Source organism: Elaeis guineensis, chromosome 7 (assembly GCF_000442705.2).
Source record: "Elaeis guineensis isolate ETL-2024a chromosome 7, EG11, whole genome shotgun sequence".
In the NCBI taxonomy this organism is placed as follows: Eukaryota; Viridiplantae; Streptophyta; class Magnoliopsida; order Arecales; family Arecaceae; genus Elaeis; species Elaeis guineensis.
The window spans coordinates 79,530,567-79,553,275 of record NC_025999.2 but is presented as its reverse complement, the minus strand read 5'-3'; the positions used below and the strand labels follow the sequence as shown (position 1 = coordinate 79,553,275).

General features: G+C 36.1%; 1 non-coding gene and 1 pseudogene across 1 annotated transcript; both read left to right on the top strand.

Annotated features, from left to right (window-relative positions):
* The first annotated feature begins 15,339 nt into the window (after window positions 1-15,339).
* The window catches only part of LOC140859334 (uncharacterized), a 29,819-nt pseudogene continuing 22,449 nt past the window's right edge, over window positions 15,340-22,709 (top strand).
* Window positions 19,547-19,652, top strand: LOC114913685 (small nucleolar RNA R71). The gene has a single exon (XR_003799600.1). It is a non-coding gene; the product is annotated as a small nucleolar RNA R71 (small nucleolar RNA).

The following is a 22,709-nucleotide window of genomic DNA, read 5'->3' as shown; positions in this document are numbered from 1 at the left end:
TGTTGGCACCCTCTTATCCTCTTTGGCGTAGACTTAGGAGTTAGGTTGGGATTTGTTAAGATACCAATCCTAATGCGATTAGGACTACTTCTTTGAACCAAATTAGACTTTGGTTAGGACCCCAACAGCCTATCTTTTTAAGAGGCTGAACTCCATGATTTCTTAACATGGATTTCAGATCTCAAAATCACCACTCCCTAGTCTCCATGCCCCCTTCTTACATTCCCTTTTGTTCTCACATCCGTACATCCAAAATTAGTTTGGATGTTCCACCATCCAACCACCAAAAGTTAGTTGGGTGTTCCCTCTTCTCAAGGCTGATTTCAGGTTCTTGATTGTTCTAAAATCAAGAAAGTAAGATCAAGATAAAGAAAAGAAAAGGGAAGATCAAAGAGAAGATCAAAGGTTGATCAATAGGCTTGATTCAGATATGCAGCGAAGATCCAACTTAGAAAAGAAGAATCTTCACAAAAGAGGATCAATCCAGATTGATCCTGAGTGGATACCCATAGAGGTCAGATACTTGCGTAGCTAAGAAAGAATCTATCTTCTTCTAGATCTAGATTCAAAGAAATGATTAGCGATACAGGTATGTGATCCGATCACATATTTAATTTTAGCATAAAATCAGCATGTGTAAATTTTAGCATATGAAGTACATTCTTATGTGCTTGTTCTTATGTATGCATGATTTAGATTAAAAAAAATTTTAATCTTCTATTTCACTATGGTATTTAAAAAAAAATTGAAACATGCATGCATGCAATCATATGAAATTTCAACAGTAGTACCAGAGCCATGGGTTTCATATGCATGAGATTGACATATATATTTTTTGAATAAAGTTTTAAAATTTAATTTTTATTAATACATGAGATGTATGGATGTTTAATATAGATCTAAAAAATCTTTTAGATCTGATTTTTAGTTGACATATGGGATATGTGAAGGCATGTATAAATCTAAAAAATTATTTTAGATTATTTTTTAGTACGTATATGTGATATATATTTGTATGCATAAATCTAAAAATTAATTAGACTTGATTTATGATTCATATATGAGATGTATGATTGCATATTAAGGTCTGAAAATTAGTTTAAACTTAATTGATGATTTGTATATGAGATATATGATATCATGTGAAGATCTGAATTTTAGTTTAGATCTGAATTTCATATGCATGTATAAGATATATGCTTGTATGTTGAATCAGAAAATTAGTTTCAAGATTGAAAACTTATCTTTCATGTAAAAAATTTAGATCTAAATTTAATTTTAGAGTCTAAAATTTATGTTTATGTATAAGGATTTGATCATTAGTAGATCAAAAATTAGGTCATGTAATTAGATTACATCTAAGATTTTGATTTAATCATAATGGATCCAAATCGATTTAGCAATTGATCAAATCAAATCAAGTGTTGATTAGGATTAGGTTAATTGAGTTTTAGATCATACAATTATTATTGATCAAATCACTTAAATCCCATATATAGAATCCATTAACCTAAGAACCTAATTCAGCTCGAAGGCTTGAGCCTGATTCATTTGAGCTAACCTATTTGGATCAATTGGTATCTAATACAAGAAATTAAAAGGTGATTATTTAATTGATTCTATTTGCTGACCTGATCAATTTATTGATATTTAAGAAAAGCAACAAGAGGATCCCCATCAATCTCTACTTATCTGACTAATTGGAAAGATTGAGTCTTCAATGTGGTTACTTGGCGATTTGGTTTAGCCCATGCCAATTAGATCAGTTATTTGATGACTGATTAAATGAGATCTAAACCTAAACCTCCCCATGAACATTAAGTCTAGAGGTCTTCTACTATTGTAGTTGTGTGAGTGTGCTACTAGTGTTGATTGTTCTTGACTGGTCACAGTAGTTCAGTTGCATCGAGAACACACAATCACTCTATTAGCAAAGAGTTGCTCCAAGATAAAGATGGGGTTGAGTCCAATAACTGTTAGGTGAGGGATCCAATGACGGCTTTGCACCTGCTTGCGAATGATAGATTGGGCTTAACTAAGGAATGTAGTTAATAACTGTTAGGTGAGCCCATATAACTTAGAGACCAAGTCACTGCAATATACACTACTACAGAAAAGGGCTACGACAGTGGTCGACAACTGCTATCATAACCAAAAGAATTGCTACCATAGTCTACTGCAGCGATTCCATAACTACTGTCACTATCGCCGTAGATCTATGGCAGCAATTATTGCAGTAGTTTATATAACCACTGCCATATATTGGGTATCACAATGGTTGCTCAACCGCTGCCATATCTTTAGATATAGCAGTAGCTTATAAACTAGTGCTATAGATCTATAGCAGTGGTTAGGTAACCACTGCTATATCTAAAGTAGTGGTTATCCACTCACTACTATAGCTTCTATAGCAGTGGTTATTCAACTACTGCTATATCCGGTCTAAAGCAGTGGTTGAATAACCATTGCTATAGAAACTATAGTAACGGTTATTCAACTACTACTATATTCAGTCTATAGTAACGATTGAATAACCGCTGCTTCTATAGTAGTAGAGCAACCATTGCTTTAAACTCTATTGCAATGGTTAAGAAACAACTGCTATAGGCTATGACAGCAGTTATGCAACTGCTGCCATAGCTCTATGGCAGCAGTTGGCACATACTCTTGACAGTGGATGGAACGGGTACAGTAGTGGTTATGCAACCACTGCTGTAAGCTATGGCAATGATTTTTTAACTATAGCAGTAGTTGTGAACCGCTGCTGTAACTTTTTTCTATAGTAGTAATTTTGAATTACTTAAATTTATCTTTTTTTATCTAATAGATATAATTCAATATATAATTACTCAAACTAAAACTTGCAAGAATAAAAAATTTCACATAAAACTTAATAATAATGCAAAAATATATCTCAAATATTTAAATTATGTTACTAATCAAATTGTATTATAATATTTTTTAAATAAAAATAAAATATATCAAAAATCTTCTAAATCAAAATCCTCCTCTCCAAGTACTCGTCATCACCAGAAGGAGCTAGAGGGGCTGGAGCTGGAGGGGCTAGAGCAGGAGCTGGGGGGTTGGAGCTGGAGGGGCTGGAGTTGAAATACTAGCCAACATATCCTGAATGCTTGAAAAATTAATTTCAAGATGAGCGAGAGCTAACTCAACATAGCAGACACGATGCTCTATAGCTAAGATGCGTGCTCCTCAGCCTGAGATGAGCTGCCTGCACCAAGGCCTCATCAAGCTGCTTCTAGTTGACGACAAGCAGCTTGATGACCCCGAAAGCATGTGAGGAGACGCTCGAAGTAGACTAGTAGCTCGCAATGTATGTCCAGGCCTGTAACAAATCCTCCCAGAGTACTCTGGTCCCAAAACCTGAGATAGATGGTCTTGGGGGCCACAAGTGTTCAGGCCCTCACTCTCAAGTGCATCTAACTGCTCCTATAATTGAAAATTTAAATAAAATATCATAAGAAATGCTATAATACTAATCATACTAATCATACTCCAGTTATATATTACTTACAAAAATCTTTCTGATTACAGTGTTCATCAATCTACCCTTCTTGTCCATACGATTCGATCGAAAGATGGTGCTACGGGTAGACATTACCCCCTCTCTCGTTAGTTATAAAAATCAATCAACTTGTTAAAAATACATAAGAAAATAATAATTCAATAACTTATAAACTAAAGGATCAGAATTCATTATCTCTCTATGCACACGACTGGCGATAGACTCACGACTAAGTGTGTGCATGTACTCTTGAGCAGTCTGATTCTCCCGATTCTGATGAGATGCAGTCTAAAAAGATTTAAAACACATAAGTTAAAATCAAATACAATTATCATTGTAATGAAAAATTCACAAGTTACAAATTAAATCTGAAGGTCTTGGCTCCTCTAATGCTTGACTATCCCCTCCCACTGACTCGGAGGATAGTCCTGGATCCAAAGAATAAGCTCCTCCTCAATGTCCCTACGGTGCTCAGCCATCCTCTATGGAGCTTGACCTTGTAGTTTCAGTACAACTCTTCAATTTTCTACAATCAGACATCTCGAGCCCTCTCATGATTTGGGAAGTCGTACCTCCTCTACACAAAGTTATCAAAAAAATCAGTTACAAAATTATTCTAATCAAACATAGTATAAACATATCACATGTATATATATAATTAAGATACACTTACCCAAATCTCCTCCCACATCCAGTCCATGACCTGAGGGTCCATCAATCGTCAGTCTATGTGCAGTACGGAAATGATGTCGGGCCACTGCACAAGTACTCTGAAAAAGGAATGCATCTCTCATGGGGTCTCCTCTACTGGCCTCCCCTCCTTATCGTACTCCACCATGACCTGATGCTAGTGGTTCCACACATAAGGCATGCATATGGGATTGCGAAATATCCTACTGGATGATGCACCTATAATGAAAATATATTATGAATATATAAAAGTGTGCAATAACTATAGAAAAAATAAATAAATAAGCACCTGTAATGAAAATACATTATAAATATATAAAAGTGTGCAATAACTATAGAAAAAATAAATAAATAAATAATTGATGTAATAAAAATCTACTCTCATTGGGATCGTGCGACGTAGATATCGATGGAGCTAGATCGATGAGTGGAGTATGTGTCAGAGACGTGGCTACTAGTAAAGGCTCAGATGTGCCGGTGGGAGGAAGATGTGCCTGTGAAACCGAAGCTGAGGCTGATACGGTGGGAGGAGTATGTACCTCTGAAGCCAATGCGGATGCAGAGGTGGATGCGGAGGCGGAGCTCTGCGTAGCCCATCGAGGGGCAGGGGTGAAAACTAGATGGCATTTCGATGCCATCGTGATCTGCAACATTAATGAATATTAACAAATATAACGTATTATTGAATAATAATATTAGTAGAGCATAAATAAATAAATAAATACTATCATTTATATCAGGATGTTGAACTCATCGTCTACTAGCATCTACAATATGGACATCACCATCGCTCTTGATAAATGTATCTGAGATCTCAACAATATCAGAGAAGTTTTATCCTAGAAGAACACTTTGTATACATGATCCAACATCGTCATCAACCTTGGTATCATCAAAGATATGCCTAGGCACCATCCTCACAGCAACACCTTATTGAGGCTCCAAGGGATCACTAATGAGAAGACTTGACTAGCTTGGGAGGCAAGTATATACGGCTCTTCAGTGCGGAGATGGCATTGCATGTTAATGAAAGTAAAACCACACTCATCAATCTTTATCCCTGATGAGATAAGGTGTCAAACCAATCACATTTCATCAATGCAACCCTTCCTTTAGAATAGTAGTCTAAGATGATTTTCTTTTCCCCAACCCCATAATAGTTCAGATCCTCCATATGAGATTGTGAATCTCTCGAGCTAGCATAACACCCAGTGGTGGCACTCAACATCACACCACTATTTTGTGTTGTCATGTTTTGGGCTCAACTGTGAATATGGAACCTGTAGCCATTGATAACCAATTATTTGTACTCACATATGGTGCGATTAGGTCCCATAGATAGAGCACGCACTTCATAGCTCACATCATAGAGCGATAATCTCCACACCTAAGAAAGATAACACCTAATCAGTAAACATGTTCAAATAGGATATATAAGACAAGAATATGTACTCACTTACATGATCTTTGAACCACTCAAGAAACTCTTTGCTATGTATTTTCTCCTTTTTCCGCATGTTTAGAGCATCGTATTTTACTCTTATGACCTCCTTGTATTTGCTACATAAGGAATAAATTTAGAGTTACTAGTGTAATGAAAAAAAAAATTTTAAGTAATAAGAAATAAATAAGATTGAGTGACTCACCTTATGTATGGCTCAATGACATCACAATTGAACAACACATAGCGGTGCGCCTTATCTCTTTTCTTAAGGCTCAAATTAGTGAGGTGGTATGAAGTGGAAAGTCCACCTAGCTATAGAATGGACTTAAATGTAGGCTCAATTGGCTCATATTGATCATCCTGATTCCTCATTAGTTGGTTACAATGTGTCCGAGCTTATTTAAGTATATAGTACAAAAATTCATATACTCTTGATCCAAATAACCTTCTGCTATAGATCTCTCTAGGTGATTTATATTTCTTATATAAAATTTTTGTAATTGATAAGGTACATCCATCGACAGAACACTAGACCTCCAAGTGTAACTTCCCCCGCAAGGTGCATAGTGAGATGCATCATAATTATAAAAAATGATGGTGGAAATATCTTCTCTAGATCACATAATATAATCACCACCCTTGCCTTCATTTTCTTCACATCTTTCTTAAGCAACCTCTTCGCATAAATATCTCTATAAAACTTGCAAAGATGAATAACAGCTATTCTCATATTTTTTGAAAACACACAACGAACAGCAATTGGGATCAACTCTTGCATCAGCACATGATAATCATGAGTCTTCAATCCACCAAGTCTCACATTCTTACTATTCACATGCTTTGATATGTTGCTTGAGTACCCATCTGGAATCTTTATGCTCTCCAATATACGAAGAAATATGAACCGTTCGGAGGCATCCATAACATAGCATACATCAGGAAGCCTCCACCATTCTCCCCCTATCGGCTTCGGATGGAGTGATCTCCTAATACCCCATTTTTGCAAATCAAACTAAAAATTTAAGTCATCCTTGGTCTTATCCTTGATGTTTAGGATCATTGTCAATAGGAGCTCGCACACATTCTTTTCAATATGCATGATATCTAAGCAATAGTGCATTAAGTTTGTTTCCCAATATGGTAAGTCAAAGAATATATTTTTTGTTCCTCCAATTAAAGTGTGTGTCATTTGCCTTTGATCGATGCTTCCTCTTCTTACCATCAATCAGATCATCTTTTCCAAATTCAATACGGAGACCATCCAACTCTCTCAACACCTCACTCCCAGATATCCAGCTTGGTGCCTCACCTTCTACAACAGTGCCATCGAAGGAGCATGCATCCCTTCTATATGGATGGTTTTGATGGAAGAAGCGTGGATGCCCTATAAAGCTAAAGCTCCTCTGATGTGTCAACCTTCTGGATCGAGTGTGTTTTTCATAAATCAGACATACTAGCTCACCTTTTGTGCTGCAATCTGATATTAGGGTATAAGCTGAAAAGTCGTTTATTGTCTATATAAGCATTGTGTGCATAGAAAATGACTCATTCATCAAAGCATCAAAAGTTGGAACACCCTGAACCCACAACTATTTCAGCTCGATAATAAGAGGCTGCAAATAGACATCAATGTCATTTCCTACCTTCATCGATCCAGGGATGAGCACTGTAATGAAAGCGAAGTATTTTTTCATACATATCTATGGTGGGAGGTTGTAAGCATGAGCAAACACTGGTCATATACTACGGTTAGTATGCATGTGCTTGAATGGGTTGAAACCATCGCATGATAAGCCCAACCTCACATTATATATCTCTTGTGCGAAATCGGGTTGTATTTTATTAAACTTTTGCCATGTCTCTCCATCAGCTAGATGCCTCAATGCATCACCTTTTGTTTGCTCCTCTTCATGCCACCTTATTTCCTTTGATGTCATTGCTGACATAAATAACTTTTGTAGTCTCAGTACCAAAGAAAAGTGCCACATCAACTTTTAAAGAATACGGGTTGATGTGTCATCTTTGTTCTATTTTCATCTTGATACACCGCACCTCATGCACTTATTTCGATTGGCATCCTCCTTCCAATAGAGCATGCAATCATTAGGACATGCATGTATCTTGTTGTAAGTAAAGTCTAACTGTTTAATAATCTTCAATGCCTCTTAATTATTCTTCAGAATTTGTGCATTGTCTGGAAGAATGTCTCTCAAAAGCTCTAGTATGCAGTTCACTCTATTATTACCGAACCCATTAGAGCATTCGCATGATACAATCAAATTAAAAACTCAAATTTCACTATCTTTTCACACTCGGGATACAACGAAACATTAGCATCTTCCATCAACTTATGGACCTTCTCCACATCCTCACTGTCTGTCATTCTACCAACCACATGATTAGGCATGGATGTAGATGCACCGTCATTGTGGCCAACAAACAAAAAGATATCACGAATCATTTGTTCCACTCCTCCATCATGTTGATCTCCTCCTTGCGGCCTACCCTCATCATGTTGATCCTAACAAATTTTATAACCAAGTTTAAAGCCATAAATAGTAACGTGGTCATTTACATCTTGATGAGGTAGCCAAGGCCCACCCATGCACTTTTTATAGGGACATTGGATAAGTCCATAATCTTCGAATTTCTCTATAGCAAAATCAAGAAACTTTTGAAGTCCAGCTTCATATTCTGACGAGAGCCTACTCAACTTCACCCACCCCTTATCCATTATAAAAATGATGATACTACAATTAAATCATGTGTAAAAATGAGACATAACATAATAACAGTAAGATAATTTGATAGTAATTGCTCATAATTTGCTCATGCATACCAATGCTTAGAGTTTATAACATCATTACATAGGCAAACAAAATAATGCTTAATGAATCCTAACTCCATCAACTCCTTCTTAATAGGTGTGGTTCTATCCCTTTCAAAAATGCATCACTTTTATTGTTGCCATAGCTTTGTTCTTTGTTCCATATCTGAAAAAAATCCGACAGCATCTCCTTACAGTTCTCCAAGTACATGATATAGATAAATTATATTTTAACCATATCTAATATGTACCCAATGAACAAACGAGATAACTGCGATGAAATTTTTCATAATAGAACAAAGAATGCCATGACACAATAAAAAATTGATGTATTTTTTAGCTGCTCAAATGGGGCATTCAAGAGCCATTCACAGAGTCTGTTTTAAAGACCCTGTGACCGACTCTTAAATGAGAGTCTAAGGTTAGATCAATGCATGCATTAAATCATAATCTAGATCATGATTCGAATTCAGATCGAATCCTGATCAGGATCCCGATTTGGATCCGACCCAAAATTTGATGGCCCAAAATCCATCGGCACGATCCACAGCTGCCGGCACGACCCAGAACCCACCGACGAAAATTATCTTCAAATATTATTAATTATAAAATTATTATAAATATTATAAATGATTATAAAATATTATTCAAAATAAAATTTTAAAAAAAAATTCATACCTGTGCTGTTGGGAGGGCGTCGCGCAGAGCTGCGAGGGTCGTCGGGGCAAGGGCCAATGGGGGCTGGGGCTGAGGGGGCCGGGGCCGAGAGAGGCGGGGCTGAGGGAGGCGAGGCCAAAGGGGGTAAATGAAGGAGGGGCCAAAGGGGGTCGAGGGAGGGGGGCCGAGGGGGCCGAGACCGAGAGAGGTGGGGCCAAAGGGGGTGGAGGGAGGTGGGGCCAAAGGGGGCTGAGGGAGATGGGGCCGAGGAAGCCAGGGCCGAAGGGGGCTGAGGGAGGCAGGGTGAAGGGAGGTGGGCCCAAGGGGGTCGAGGGAGGTGGGGCTGAGGGGGCTGGGATCAAGAGAGGCCGCATCAAGGGAGGTGGGGCCAAAGGGGGTCAAGGGAGGCTGGGCGGAGGGAGGCGAGGCCAAAGGGGGCCGAGGGAGGCAGGCCAATGGATTCGGGGCCAAGGGAGGCGGGGCAGGGTCGAGGGGGTCGAGGCCGGCGATGGTGCTAAAGGGAGGGGGCGGCGGCGAGCTGGACCGACGACAGGGGCAGGTAGGGTTTCAAGTAGAGAGGAGAGAGAAAAGATTTCAAGAGAGGAGATGCACGAAATGAAGAAGAGAGGGCGCGGTCTGAAAATATTTTCAGACCTATCATAGCAATTTTTGAAAATCACGGTCATAGATCTATAGCAGCGGTTATCAACTGCTACCATAGGTCTATAGCAGTAGTTATCAATCGCTACTATAGTCTATTGCAGTGATTTTAAAAATTGCTGCAATAGACCTATAGCAGTGGTTACAATGCAACTGCTGCTATAGAGCCTAAATATTAATTTTTTTCATATTTTTCTTTGAATATGATATAAATTTAGAATTTAAAATCTATTTTTATCATTTATTATCTAAATAATTATCATTAAAATATCATGCCAAAAGACTGCCTCTATCCAATAGCTCTAGCTATGTCGATCAATAAAATTCAATTTCGATGATCACGAACGATCACATAATGATTTAATAGATAAAAATTATCGATGGATCCAAAAACTTACAATAATGATCTCGATGATATTTATAGTACACTATCACAATTTTACTTCAATCAGACATCATTATGATGGTTAATTTAGCATGTGATGATTTCGATCGTTAAAAGAAAAATGAGTGATCAAAAAGTCAAACTGCATCTGATTAAGACAATTTTTTAGATAGCTGATCTTTGCTACCACTTTAATTATTTAAACGGTGGTGATCATAAAATTCAAATCGTATGTATATGAACCATCGAAGAATGGATCTGAAGTTGCAAAAGAAGGAGGCAGTATTTGTTTCGATCGAGGAACAGATATTGAAGTTGCACAAAATATCAATCAAAATCTAAAAGGTATCACTTTAATTATTAGTTAAGAATCAAATAAATCTTACCCTCCAAATATGAGCTCATTCATCTCTTGCAACTTCAGTATCCGTTTCTTGATCGAAACAAATACGAGCTAGCTCCTTCTTCTCTTGCAACTTTAGTATCTATTTTTTGATGGTTCATATACATATGGTTTAGATTTTATGATCACCACCATTCAAATGATTAAAGTGATAGCAAAGATTATTTATGTCAAAAATCATCTTAATCAGACCCAGTTTGGTCTTTTGATCACTCATTTTTTATTTAATAATCAAAATAATCGTATACTAAATTGATTACGATAGTGATGTTCGATTGAAGTAAAATTTTGATAATTTGTTATAAATATCATCAAAATCATCATTGTAAATATTTAGATCGATCAGTGATCTCTAACTATTAGATCATCATACGGTCATTCATAACCGTTGAAATCGAATTTTATTGATCCACATAGCTAAAGCTGTCAGATCAAGGCGATCTTTTGTCATAACACTATAACGATAATTATTTAAATAATAAATGATAAAGATAGATTTTAAATTTTAAATTTATATCATATGTAAAGAAAAATATGATAAAAATTTATGTTCTATCTATATAGCAGTGGTTAAACAAAATCACTACAATAGGCAAGTATCGCAGCGGATATGTATAACCGCTATCACAGGTTTGAGATATGGCAGTGGTTATCGATAACCACTATTATGATTTTATGCTATAGCAGCGGTTACACGTAACCGCTGTAATAGGTTGATCTATGATCGTGGTTATACATAACTGCTGCCACAGGTGAAACCTATGACAGTAGTTATGTGTAACCACCGTCATATCTCAAACCTATGACAGCGGTTATTCATAACCACTACTACTGGTCTAACCCATGATCATGGTTGATTAACCACTGCTATATATCAGATGTATGGTAGCGATTATGTGTAACTGCTACCATAGGTTAGACTTATGGTAGCGGTTACTCAATAACCATCGCTATATATGTCCTGTAGCAGTAGTTATAAATAATCGCTGCTATAGGTCAAAATTATGGCTGCGGTTATGAATAACCACTGCTGTAGATTCTATGATAGTGATTTTCGAACCGCTGCCATAGTAAATGCTGTCGTAAGCCCTTTCTGTAATAGTGATACATAGAAAAGCAGCTGATTAAAGAGTTATCCATGCATCGGTGTACGTATTATCGATAACTATTAGATGAGATGCATGACATCGATAGGACCGCAGCATCCACTAGAAATTCAGTTATTACGTTAGAATTTTCGCTTCCCATCCGAGGAGTATAGGGATAAAAAAAAATAATGAAAGTTTTATTTGCTTCTTAAAGTTTCTAAAGTAAATGTAAAATTTAAAGTATAAAAGTCTAACTTGAATCTCTATTCTCTCAATTAAACCACGTTAGCTTTAAACCCTCTAGTCTACATCTTTGAGTCCAATCATTTGACTGGAATCAATTTTAATGACTGGCTAAGAAACCTCAAGATTATCTTGATTTCTAAAAAATTAAGATATATACTTGACCAGGACCCTCCAATGTTATCAAACCATCTTAGTGCTGAGCAGAGAATAATATTTGATAAATGGATGGATGAAGATAGTCGGATTAAGTGCTACATACTGACTTCTATGTCAAACGAGTTGCAGAGCCAGCATAAGCATATACCTACTATCAGGGCTATGATCACTCACCTGCAAAAGTTGTATAGTGAGCAGAGCCGCACTACGTATTTTGAGGTCTCCAAGAGATTTTAATATGAAGATACACGAAGGACAATCGATCCACGAACACAGTATGACAGTGATCAAGGACCTAGAGGAGCTTAAAAAGCTCAAGATTAATATACAAAGGGAATTGCAAGTGGATTGATCCTCCAATCCCTTATGAGTCCACATAGTCAACTTATTATAAATTTTTATATGAACAAATTAGACAGCACTATATCCAAACTGGTCAACATGTTAGTCACTACTGAGAAAATCTTAAAAAATTCAAAAGATACTATTCTTACTGTGGAGCGAATTTTTTCATCCAAGAGAAAGTCTGATTGGAAGAAGAAGAATAAACCCATAAAGAAGCAAGAAAAGCAAAGCAAGCCAAAGAAGAATACTCTGAAGAAGGCTGCAGTGAAAGGAAAGTATTTCTACTACTGATGGCCATTGGAGGAGAAACTGTCCACTCTACCTGGAGAGCCTGAAGACTAAGAAGGGTGATACACCTTTAGAAGGTATGTCAAGTATGCTTGTAATTAAATCTAATCTAACAGTTTCTTCTATTTTTAGTTGAGTATTAAACTCTAGTTATAGTGCTCATATATATACTTCAATGCAGAATCTAATAGAAAGTAGGAGGTTGAAGGAAGGTAACATAATTCTTCGGATCGACAATGGAGCAAAAGTTACTGTAGAAGCCATTGGCACTTATCCTTTTCGATTACTATCATGGTTTAGATTAGATTTAAAAAATTATTATTTTGTACCTATAGCTAGTCAGAATTTGATTTTCATATCTGTGCTAGTACAGGATTATTTTGATTTCAATTTTAATAAAAATTTTTATTTTATTTATTTATGAAATAAATTGATTGTACATAATCTTTTAATTGACAGTTTTTATCACTTACATATTGTGCGAATGTGAATATAAATAAGCAAGTAGTGAGTGTCGTAGATCAAAAGAAACCCAGAGATGAAATTAATCAGAAGTATATATGGCATGTTAGGCTCGATCATACTGGAGAACATAGGATAAATAAACTAAAAATGGATGAGATCCTTGACTTTTTTGACTCTGAGTCATACCCAGCTTGTGAATCTTGCCTTCGAGAAAAAATGATCAAGTTGCCCTTTGTGGCATATGAGGAAAGGGCCACTGGGATACTTATCCTGGTACACATCAATGTATATGAGTCATTTGATGTGTAGATTAGGGATGGTTATAGCTACTTCATTACCTTCACTGATAATCTATCATGGTATAAATATATATTTCTGATGAGACACAAGTCTGAAACTTTTGAAAAGTTTAAGAAATTTAAAAATAAAGTAGAGAAATAAAAAGATAAACCCATTAAAATTTTTCAATCTGATCAAAGAGGCGAATATCTTAGTCAAAAATTTTTGGGATATCTTAAGGACAACGGTATAGCCTCTCAATAGACTCCTCTTAAAGCATCTTAACTCAATGGAATATCCGAAAGGAAGAATAGGATCCTATAAGATATAGTCGGATTCATGATAAGCTTCACTAATTTATCCTTATATCTTTGGAGATATATCTTATTAACTGCAATATATCCATAAAATATATAGGATTCCTTCTAAATTTATTCCTACCACATCATATGAGATATAGCATAGTAAGAAGCCGAATCTAGGTCATCTAAAGATTTGAAGATATCCAGCCCATATCAAGAGATAGATGGCTGACAAATTAGAGGATAGATCTATCATAGCTTAATTTATTGAGTATCCAAAAGAATCATTGGATACTACTTTTACTTCTCACAAGATCACAATGTGATTGTGAGTCGTCATGCCAAATTTTAAAAAAAATAATTTATAGAGGATGGTGGCAGTGGGAGATTAATTGAAATCGATGAGAATGTCTCTGAAGAGCAATGAGCTATAGATCCTCAAAAATCTATTAATAATGAGTCAGTAGCTATTCCTGCCCCACCTCATATATCTAGTAGGATCTCTCATCCTCCTAAAAGATAAATGGATATGGTTATGGAGGAAGTAGAGGAAATATTCTTTATGAGAGATAAGGATCATGGTGATGATCCTAATACTTTTGATGAGGTAATGTCTGACATCGATTTTGAGAAATAGTTAGATACTATAAAGTTAGAAATTAACTCAATGCACTCGAATCAAGTGTGGACTTTAGTAGATCCATCTAAAGGTATAGTACCTGATGCGTAGTCATTGATAGCACCAAAAATAACTCAACTCACTACGTAGGTAGGATGAGTTGAGATCGTATCCTCAGAGACCTTGGGCTAAGTTGAGATTAAAAGACAGAAGCATTGTTTTGATTTATAAAATAAATTATCTTAAAATTGATGTAATTAGAAAATAAAGAGCTCGGGAGTTTTGAATTAATTTTGCACTAGCAGAGTTGTATCTCTTTTCTTTTAATTAAATAGATGCAATTAATCTTAGAAAAAATATCTATCATTCCTCGGCACGCCCCATACCCGTAGATCATGGTGCATCTCCAGAAAGTACTAGGTAAACAACTCTTCTTTCCTCGGCACGTCCCGTACCCGTAGATCACGATGCATCTCCGAAAAGTAAAAGTTGTTCCTAATATTAATCTAACAGGAAAGCATAAATAAAAGCATATGAAAGAGAGCAAATAAAGAACTCATGATGATTTAAATAAAAAGTATAATCTTTATCGCATATAAAGAAATATAAGAAAGTTTAGAACAATAAATCCACTTTGTGTCATTACAAAATTTTTTCTCCACTCTCGAGACTGCTAGCCTAGCTGCTCATGAAGTAGTCCCTTTCTATTCCTCTATGCAAGGCTCTAGAAGAATTTCTGGGCTCCCCCTCCAATGGGAGTACAAAAACCTTTTTATAGGTGTTAGGAGGGAGGAGTTTTACATAGTTTTTCGATGTGGGACTAAAGAAAATACTAAAGACTAAAAGATGGATGGATGAGATGGAAAGATCACAAGCAAATAAAGAAAATACAAATTCTTCCTCTTGAAGTATTTCTAAGAATTAAATTTTTTTCTTTAATTTTCAGATCCCTCGCCACTATGTTCGCCATGCCAAATTCCCCACGAACCTGCCGTCCCGCGCTTGCCGTGCCCGATGCCGCGCTGCTGCGCCCGCGCGACCGCGTGAACCCATGCCGTGTGACATTAGCTGTTTACGCTCCAAATTACAAAAAGAAACTTTTATTTCTTTAAAATGACGCCTATATCCTTTTTGGGTTCCTTGCATAGTATCTTCATTTTCTATAATACCATATGCATCCTTCTTTTATTTAAATTTTATTTTAAGTCCAATTTTCTTCAAACTTGAGTCTTTTTGATCTGTAAATCGGACTCTTTATATCGACGATCACTTTTTCTATAAAACATAAAAAGAAGCATCAAATTTTTAATAAATAAAATAAATTAAATATAATTTTTTACTTTAAATGACTTAAATTAAGTATTTATCATACCCCCCAACTTGAATTTTGCTCGTCCTCGAGTAAAATAGATATATCAGCATTGTGTACCGACTCGGTCTTGAATAAAAAGTTAGGTTAGGCATTCCAAAAGGTAGATGATATCTGATCAGACCATTAAAGAGATACTTCATTGGATTATCAATTCGACCCAATTAGTGGCTGAGTATTAACTAAAGAAATTTCAAGAGCTTTTCTTTCACCAACTCCCCACTTTACTCTTTAAATCCTCTAACTTAATGTGAGAGAGGTTTATTATCTTCTTGCAATTTAGTCCCCTTATTATCCACTATTTTTTTTTTTAACATTGCCTACCTTTTTACGCGAACCACAACACTTACTTAGGCGAAGGGCCCGGTTACTCAATAAGAAATCAATATTTTTTTTTTAAGTAAATTTTAAAGAGAATTTTTGCATACCTCAACCTTTCCACCCAATCTCTCATGAAGTAGATTCTTTATTGAGATCAGTAAGAAGAGGGTTGTAGAATCACTCCTAAAATTTGATCTAGTCTAAACCCTACCATTTATTGGGTTTTCTTAATAATTTATTCCTCAGTATTTCTAAAAATATCTTGACCGTTAATCATTCATTGATTAGGATGCCTAATTGACTCTTAATCAAAATAAAATTTGGATACACAAAATTAATTATTTCTGACCATACTCGAGGATTTGATTAATTTCCTTCCCCCCCAACTTAATCTACATTGTCCTCAATGGAGTAGAAAAGCAAAGAAAATAAAAGGAGAGTGCACCCAGGATAATTTTACTTCGAAAGTTGAAGATAGCTTCATTGATTAATAGGCTCTTGTTCTAAATTTCTGCAGCTGCAGTAAAGTAAAAAAAAATATGAAATCGTTGGGTTGCCTCCCAACAAACGCTAAGTTTAACATCTTCAGCCAGATGCTAAAAGAGTGTCTATCCTATTCCTGCTCGAATCTTAACATGAGTGTCGATCCCTCTTTCAAAAATAATATATTCTAATACAATTTCTTTCCGCACCATGAAATGGCTCTTTTTCCAACTTAGGATAAGATTTGTCTCCATACACCGTTTAAGAACTTTGAAAAGATTATGGAGACAATCCTCAAAGATGGTTCCAAACACAGAAAAATTATTCATAAAAACTTTAAGATATTTGTCCACCATATCCGAAAAAATGGTCAGTATGCACCATTGAAATGTAGCGGGTGCATTGCAGAGTCCGAATGGCATACGCCGAACAGCGAAGGTGCCATAGGGGCAAGTGAAGGTAGTCTTTTCTTGATCATCCAAAAATATAGGTACTTGATTGTATTCTGAATAACCATCAAGAAAATAAAAGAAACTTTGTCTTGCTAACCGTTCTAAGATTTGGTCGATGAAGGATAATGAAAAATGGTCCTTTCTAGTAACGGCATTTAGTTTTCTATAATCTATGCATACTCGCCATCCAGATGATATGCGAGTGGGAAGCAGTTCACTTTCTTCGTTCTCAACCATAGTATTACCTGATTTCTTAGGTACTACTTGAGTGGGACTGACCCATTTACTATCGGATATGGGGTAGATGATTGCAGCATCTAACCACTTCACTACTTTTTTTTTTATGACTTCCCACATATTCGGATTCAATCTTCATTGCATGTCCCTATATGATTTTGCCTCAACCTCGCAGTGAATATGATGCATGCAAACAGAAGGATCTATACCCTTCAAATCGGCAATTGACCACCCTATAGCCTCTTTATGCTTTTTGAGTACCCTGACAAGTTTGTCTTCCTGGTCGTTGGTTAGGTCAGACGCAATGATCACTGGAAGGGTATCATTGGATCCAAGAAATAAATATTTTAGCGTGGCAGGAAGAGGCTTTAGCTCTAGAGTAGGTGGTGCTTTTAAGGATGGTACCAGAGGGCTTGATTGAATTGGTAATTGCTCGTACTTTACAGTCCAAGGGGGATTGGTGCTAAAATTGGAAGGTTCTAGCAAAGCATGTATTTCTTCAGTGTATCCATCAATATCAAAATTATCCATTCCAAAATGTGTTAGGCATGCCTGTAAAGGATCTGAGTTGAGCAAGGCAGGAGCTTTATCTTCTATAACTTCCTCTAACAAGTTGATCTCATTATGGTCGTACACAGGTGGTCCCAAAGATGCATTGAAAATATTCAACCTTAGCTTCTTATTTTCGAAAGATATATCCATAACTTCAGTCCTACAATTTATACAAGCATTAGCGGTTGCTAAGAAGGGTCTACCTAGGATGATTGGTATTTGGTTGGGATTGCTGCCAGATTCTATATCTAGCACAAGAAAGTCAATAGGAAAGTAAAATTTATCTATTTTCACCAATACGTCTTCCAGCATTCCACGGGGTACCTTAATGGATCGGTCTGCTAGTTGTAAGATCACTGTCGTGGGTTTTAACTCTCCAAATCCAAATAGGTCATATACAGAGCTCGGGAGAAGGTTGACACTTGCACCCAAATCTAATAATGCCTTCTTAATCGTGAGATTCCCTATGACACAAAAAATAATTGGGGTACCTGGATCTTTCAGTTTGGGTGGGGTAATTTGCTGGAAAACTGAGCTAGCCTGCTCAGTTGGTAGACTTTTCTTGGTATTTGTGCCTTTGATTTTTGTTTCTGTGTACACAGGTCCTTTAGAAATTTGGCATAGGTCGGAACTTGCTTAATGGCATCGAGAAGAGGTAAGTTTATCTGGATCTGTTTAAACAGTTCCAACATTTCATTCATTTTTATACCCTTCTTTTCAAGAGGCAGAGAGGATTCTAAAGCACTGAAAAATGGAGCTTTAGGTGCAGGTGCTGGGTTAACAGGTTCTTTCCTCTCTTCAGATTTTTTCTTTTCTTTTGTAGCTGGAATTGGTTGCTCTTGTTGTTGGATTACTTCAGGTTGATTTAAGATTTTTTCGCTTCTAAGGGTCATGATCGATTTGGTATGTTCGGAAAAAGTTTCAAGACCAATGGAGCTTTCAGCCATGTACTGTCTTTTGGGTTATTAATAGGCTGACTGGGTAATTTGCCTTCTTTCCTCCTACTAAAAGCTGTTGCTAGCTGACCTATCTGGATCTCTAGCTTTGCTATTGATTGCGTATGGGAGTGAAGGAGTTGGGTATTCATTTCTAGTCCTTTAAGTACTTGCAGTACCTTTTCTTCGAAAGCCGAGCTATGAGTACTCGAAGTGGGTTGAGGAGGGTTCTGGTATTATGGCTGGGATGGATGCCTAAAAGTTACATCCGGATAACCTGATCTTTGTTGCACCGGAGGAACCACTGGTTGTGATTTTCATGAGAAATTCGGATGGTTTCTCCATCCCGGATTGTACGTACTAGAATAGGGATTGTTCCCTGATCTATGAGTAGTTTGGACTTGATGGACTTGCTCTTGTACATGTTCAGAAAACTGTGGTGCAACCAGACAATCATTCACACAATGAGTGGGGCTCGAACACAATGCACATATATCTTGTATCTGACGGGATGGAGAAGGTGACTGTCCTATACTTAATAATCGATCTAACTTTTGGGACAATTCATCTACCTTATGATGGATATCTATGGCATTTTCTACTTCATATATTCTACCTCTCTTTGGGTTTAACATGGGTTTATCTCTAATAGAGGCAGACATATGATGTAATAAATTTTTACTTAAAATTTTAAACAGTTGTCATGCCTCATCCTCACTTTTCAGCATGAATGTCCCACCGCATGATGCATCGATCATTTGTCGATGTCTTTCAAATAGCCCATCATAAAAATATTGGATTAACTGCCATTTGGGTACAGCATGGTGGAGATATTTTCTAATAAGATCCTTTAATCTCTCCCATATTTCATGAAACATTTCTCCATCTAATTGGGAAAAACTAGTTATGGCTTTTCTTATTTGATTAGTTTTTTCTATGAAAAAATATTTCTTGAGAAACTCTCCTTGCAACTGGTCCCAGGTTGATATAGTCATGGAATCCAAAGTATGTAGCCAGTATTTGGCTTTGTCCTTAAGTGAGAAAGGAAATAATTTTAACCTAAGAGCATCATTAGAGAAGTTGTGAATTTTGATAGTTGAGCATATCTCAAAAAATTCTTCAAGATATTTATAAGGGTCCTCATTACTAAGTCCATAAAATGAAGGTAACATTTGGATTATACTGGACTTAATTTCATATTGAGTGGCCTCCACAGGGGGCACTTGAATACAAAGAGAGTAGGTATATGTGGAAGGAGTAAAGTACTCCTTCAATTGCCTGGGTGGATCATTCTCCTGATTTCGATCCATATTTTTACGTCTGTTAGCTCTAAAGGTTCTTTCTATTTCTAGATCAAAAGGTTGGATTTCTGGTCGTAACGATCTACGGCCAAGCATACACCTTACAATTATACTTTAGAGCAAACACAGAAAATTTTAGTTTTTATAATATATATATATATATATATATATTTATAATAAAGTGAGAAAAGAGTGAAGAAAATCTAAAGAGAAGAACCTAAGAATTTTAAATCTATAAAAAAGAAGAAATTAGTTAATGTTTAGATGTTAATTGCAATCAACTTAAACAAGCATAGACTCTCTATCCTAAGGTTAACTTAGATCTAGACAGCTCCTAACTTCCCAGACCGCCTTTGAGCACTCCAAGCTCAAGACTGACTAACTGACTCGGTCAGGTAAGCATAAGATGTGAGAGGTTCTCTGCTCGTTGTTTTTCTTAGACACCAACTGAATTGGCCAGGTCAGTCAACGAAACCAATTGAAAACCACTTTCTTTAACCACTTGCCTTAGACACCGAGCAATTAACCAATCTGCATTCGGTTCAACTCTAGAGCTTTCTTATCCCATTGAGCTCGAAATCTTTAGGGGTCAACGTCTAATTAATTTTAGATTAAGATCTAGGTTATGCAAATGCAAGGGAGTGATTTGTGGGTCAAGGAAGGGTGATCAAATCTCTACCTTATTTTAGTTAATGGGTTGCACCCTTAAAGTTAATTATGGAGATGCAATGCAAAGAAACAAGGTGTCCAATCAAGTTAGAAATTTTTATATTTGAGGTTACGCTATTTTAGTTAAGTGTTATAAAATGTCAGTGGTTTTTTTTTTTTTAATTCAACTATGCCAAGATCTCCGACAATGGCACCAAAATTTGATGCGTAGTTGTTGATAGCACCAAAAATAACTCTACTCACTACGTAGGTAGGATGAGTCGAGATCGTATCCTCAGAGACCTTGGGCTAAGTTGAAATTAAAAGACAGAAGCATTATTTTGATTTAGAAAATAAATTATCTTAAAATTGATATTATTAGAAAATAAAGAGCTCGGGAGTTTTAAATTAATTTTGCACTAGTAGAGTTGTATCTCTTTTCTTTTAATTAAATAGATACGATTAATCTTAGAAAAAATACCTATCTTTCCTTGGCACGCTCCTTACCCGTAGATCACGGTGCATCTCTGGAAAGTACTAGGTAAACAACTCTTCTTTCCTCGGCACACCCCATACCCGTAGATCACGATGCGTCTCCAAAAAGTAAAAGTTATTCCTAATATTAATCTAACAGGAAAGCATAAATAAAAGCATATGAAAGAGAGCAAATAAAGAACTCATGATGATTTAAACAAAAAGCATAATCTTTATCGCATATAAAGAAATACAAGAAAGTTTAGAATAATAAACCCACTCTGTGTCGTTACAAAATTTTTTCTCCACTCTCGAGACTGCTAGCCTAGCTGCTCATGAAGTAGTCCCTTTCTATTCCTCTATGCAAGGCTCTAGAAGAATTTCTGGGCTCTCCCTCCAATGGGAGTACAAAAGTCTTTTTATAGGTGTTAGGAGGGAGGAGTTTTACAAGATTTTTCGATGTGGGACTAAAGAAAATACTAAAGACTAAAAGATGGATGGATGAGATTGAAAGATCACAAGCAAATAAAGAAAATATAAATTCTTTCTCTTGAAGTATTTTCAAGAATTAAATTTTTTTCTTTAATTTTCAGATCCCTCGCCACTGTGTCCGCCATGCCAAATTCCCCACGAACCCGCCGTCCCGCGCTTGCTGCGCCCGATGCCGTGCTGCTGCACCCGCACGACCGCCTGAACCCATGCCGCATGACATTAACTGTTTACGCTCCAAATTACAAAAAGAAACTTTTATTTATTTAAAATGATGCCTATATCCTTTTTGGGTTACTTGCATAGTATCTTTATTTTCTATAATACCATATGCATCCTTCTTTTATTTAAATTTTATTTTAAGTCCAATTTTCTTCAAACTTGAGTCTTTTTGATCTGCAAATCAGATTCTTTGTATCGGCGATCACTTTTTCTATAAAACATAAAAAGAAGCATCAAATTTTTAATAAATAAAATAAATTAAATATAATTTTTTGCTTTAAATGACTTAAATTAAGTATTTATCAGTACCTATTGGGTGTAAATGGATCTACAAAAGAAAAGTAGGTATAGATGGTAAGACAAAGACTTATAAAGCTAGGCTTGTGGTAAAATATTATAGTTAGCACGAAGGCATGGACTATCAGAAAATCTTCTCGCCTGTAGCCATACTGAAATCCATCCATACTTTGCTTGCTGTTACAATTTATTATGATTATAAAATCTGATAGATGAATATAAAAATTATTTTTTTGAATGGATATCTTGAGGAAGATATCTATATGGAGCAGTTTTTGGGTTTTACATCAGGTGATAGTGATCACCGAGTCTGCAAGCTGCAAAGATCCATATATGGATTAAAGCAAACTTCTCAGAGTTGGAACCTTCATTTTGATTAAGCGATCAAATCGTTTGATTTCATAAAAAATGAAAAAGAATCCTGTATATATAAAAAGATCAGTGAGAGCACAATAATATTCTTCATATTGTACGTAGATGATATCCTCCTTATTGAGAATGATATTCCCATGCTGATCTCGATCAAAAGATAATTATCGAAGAAATTCT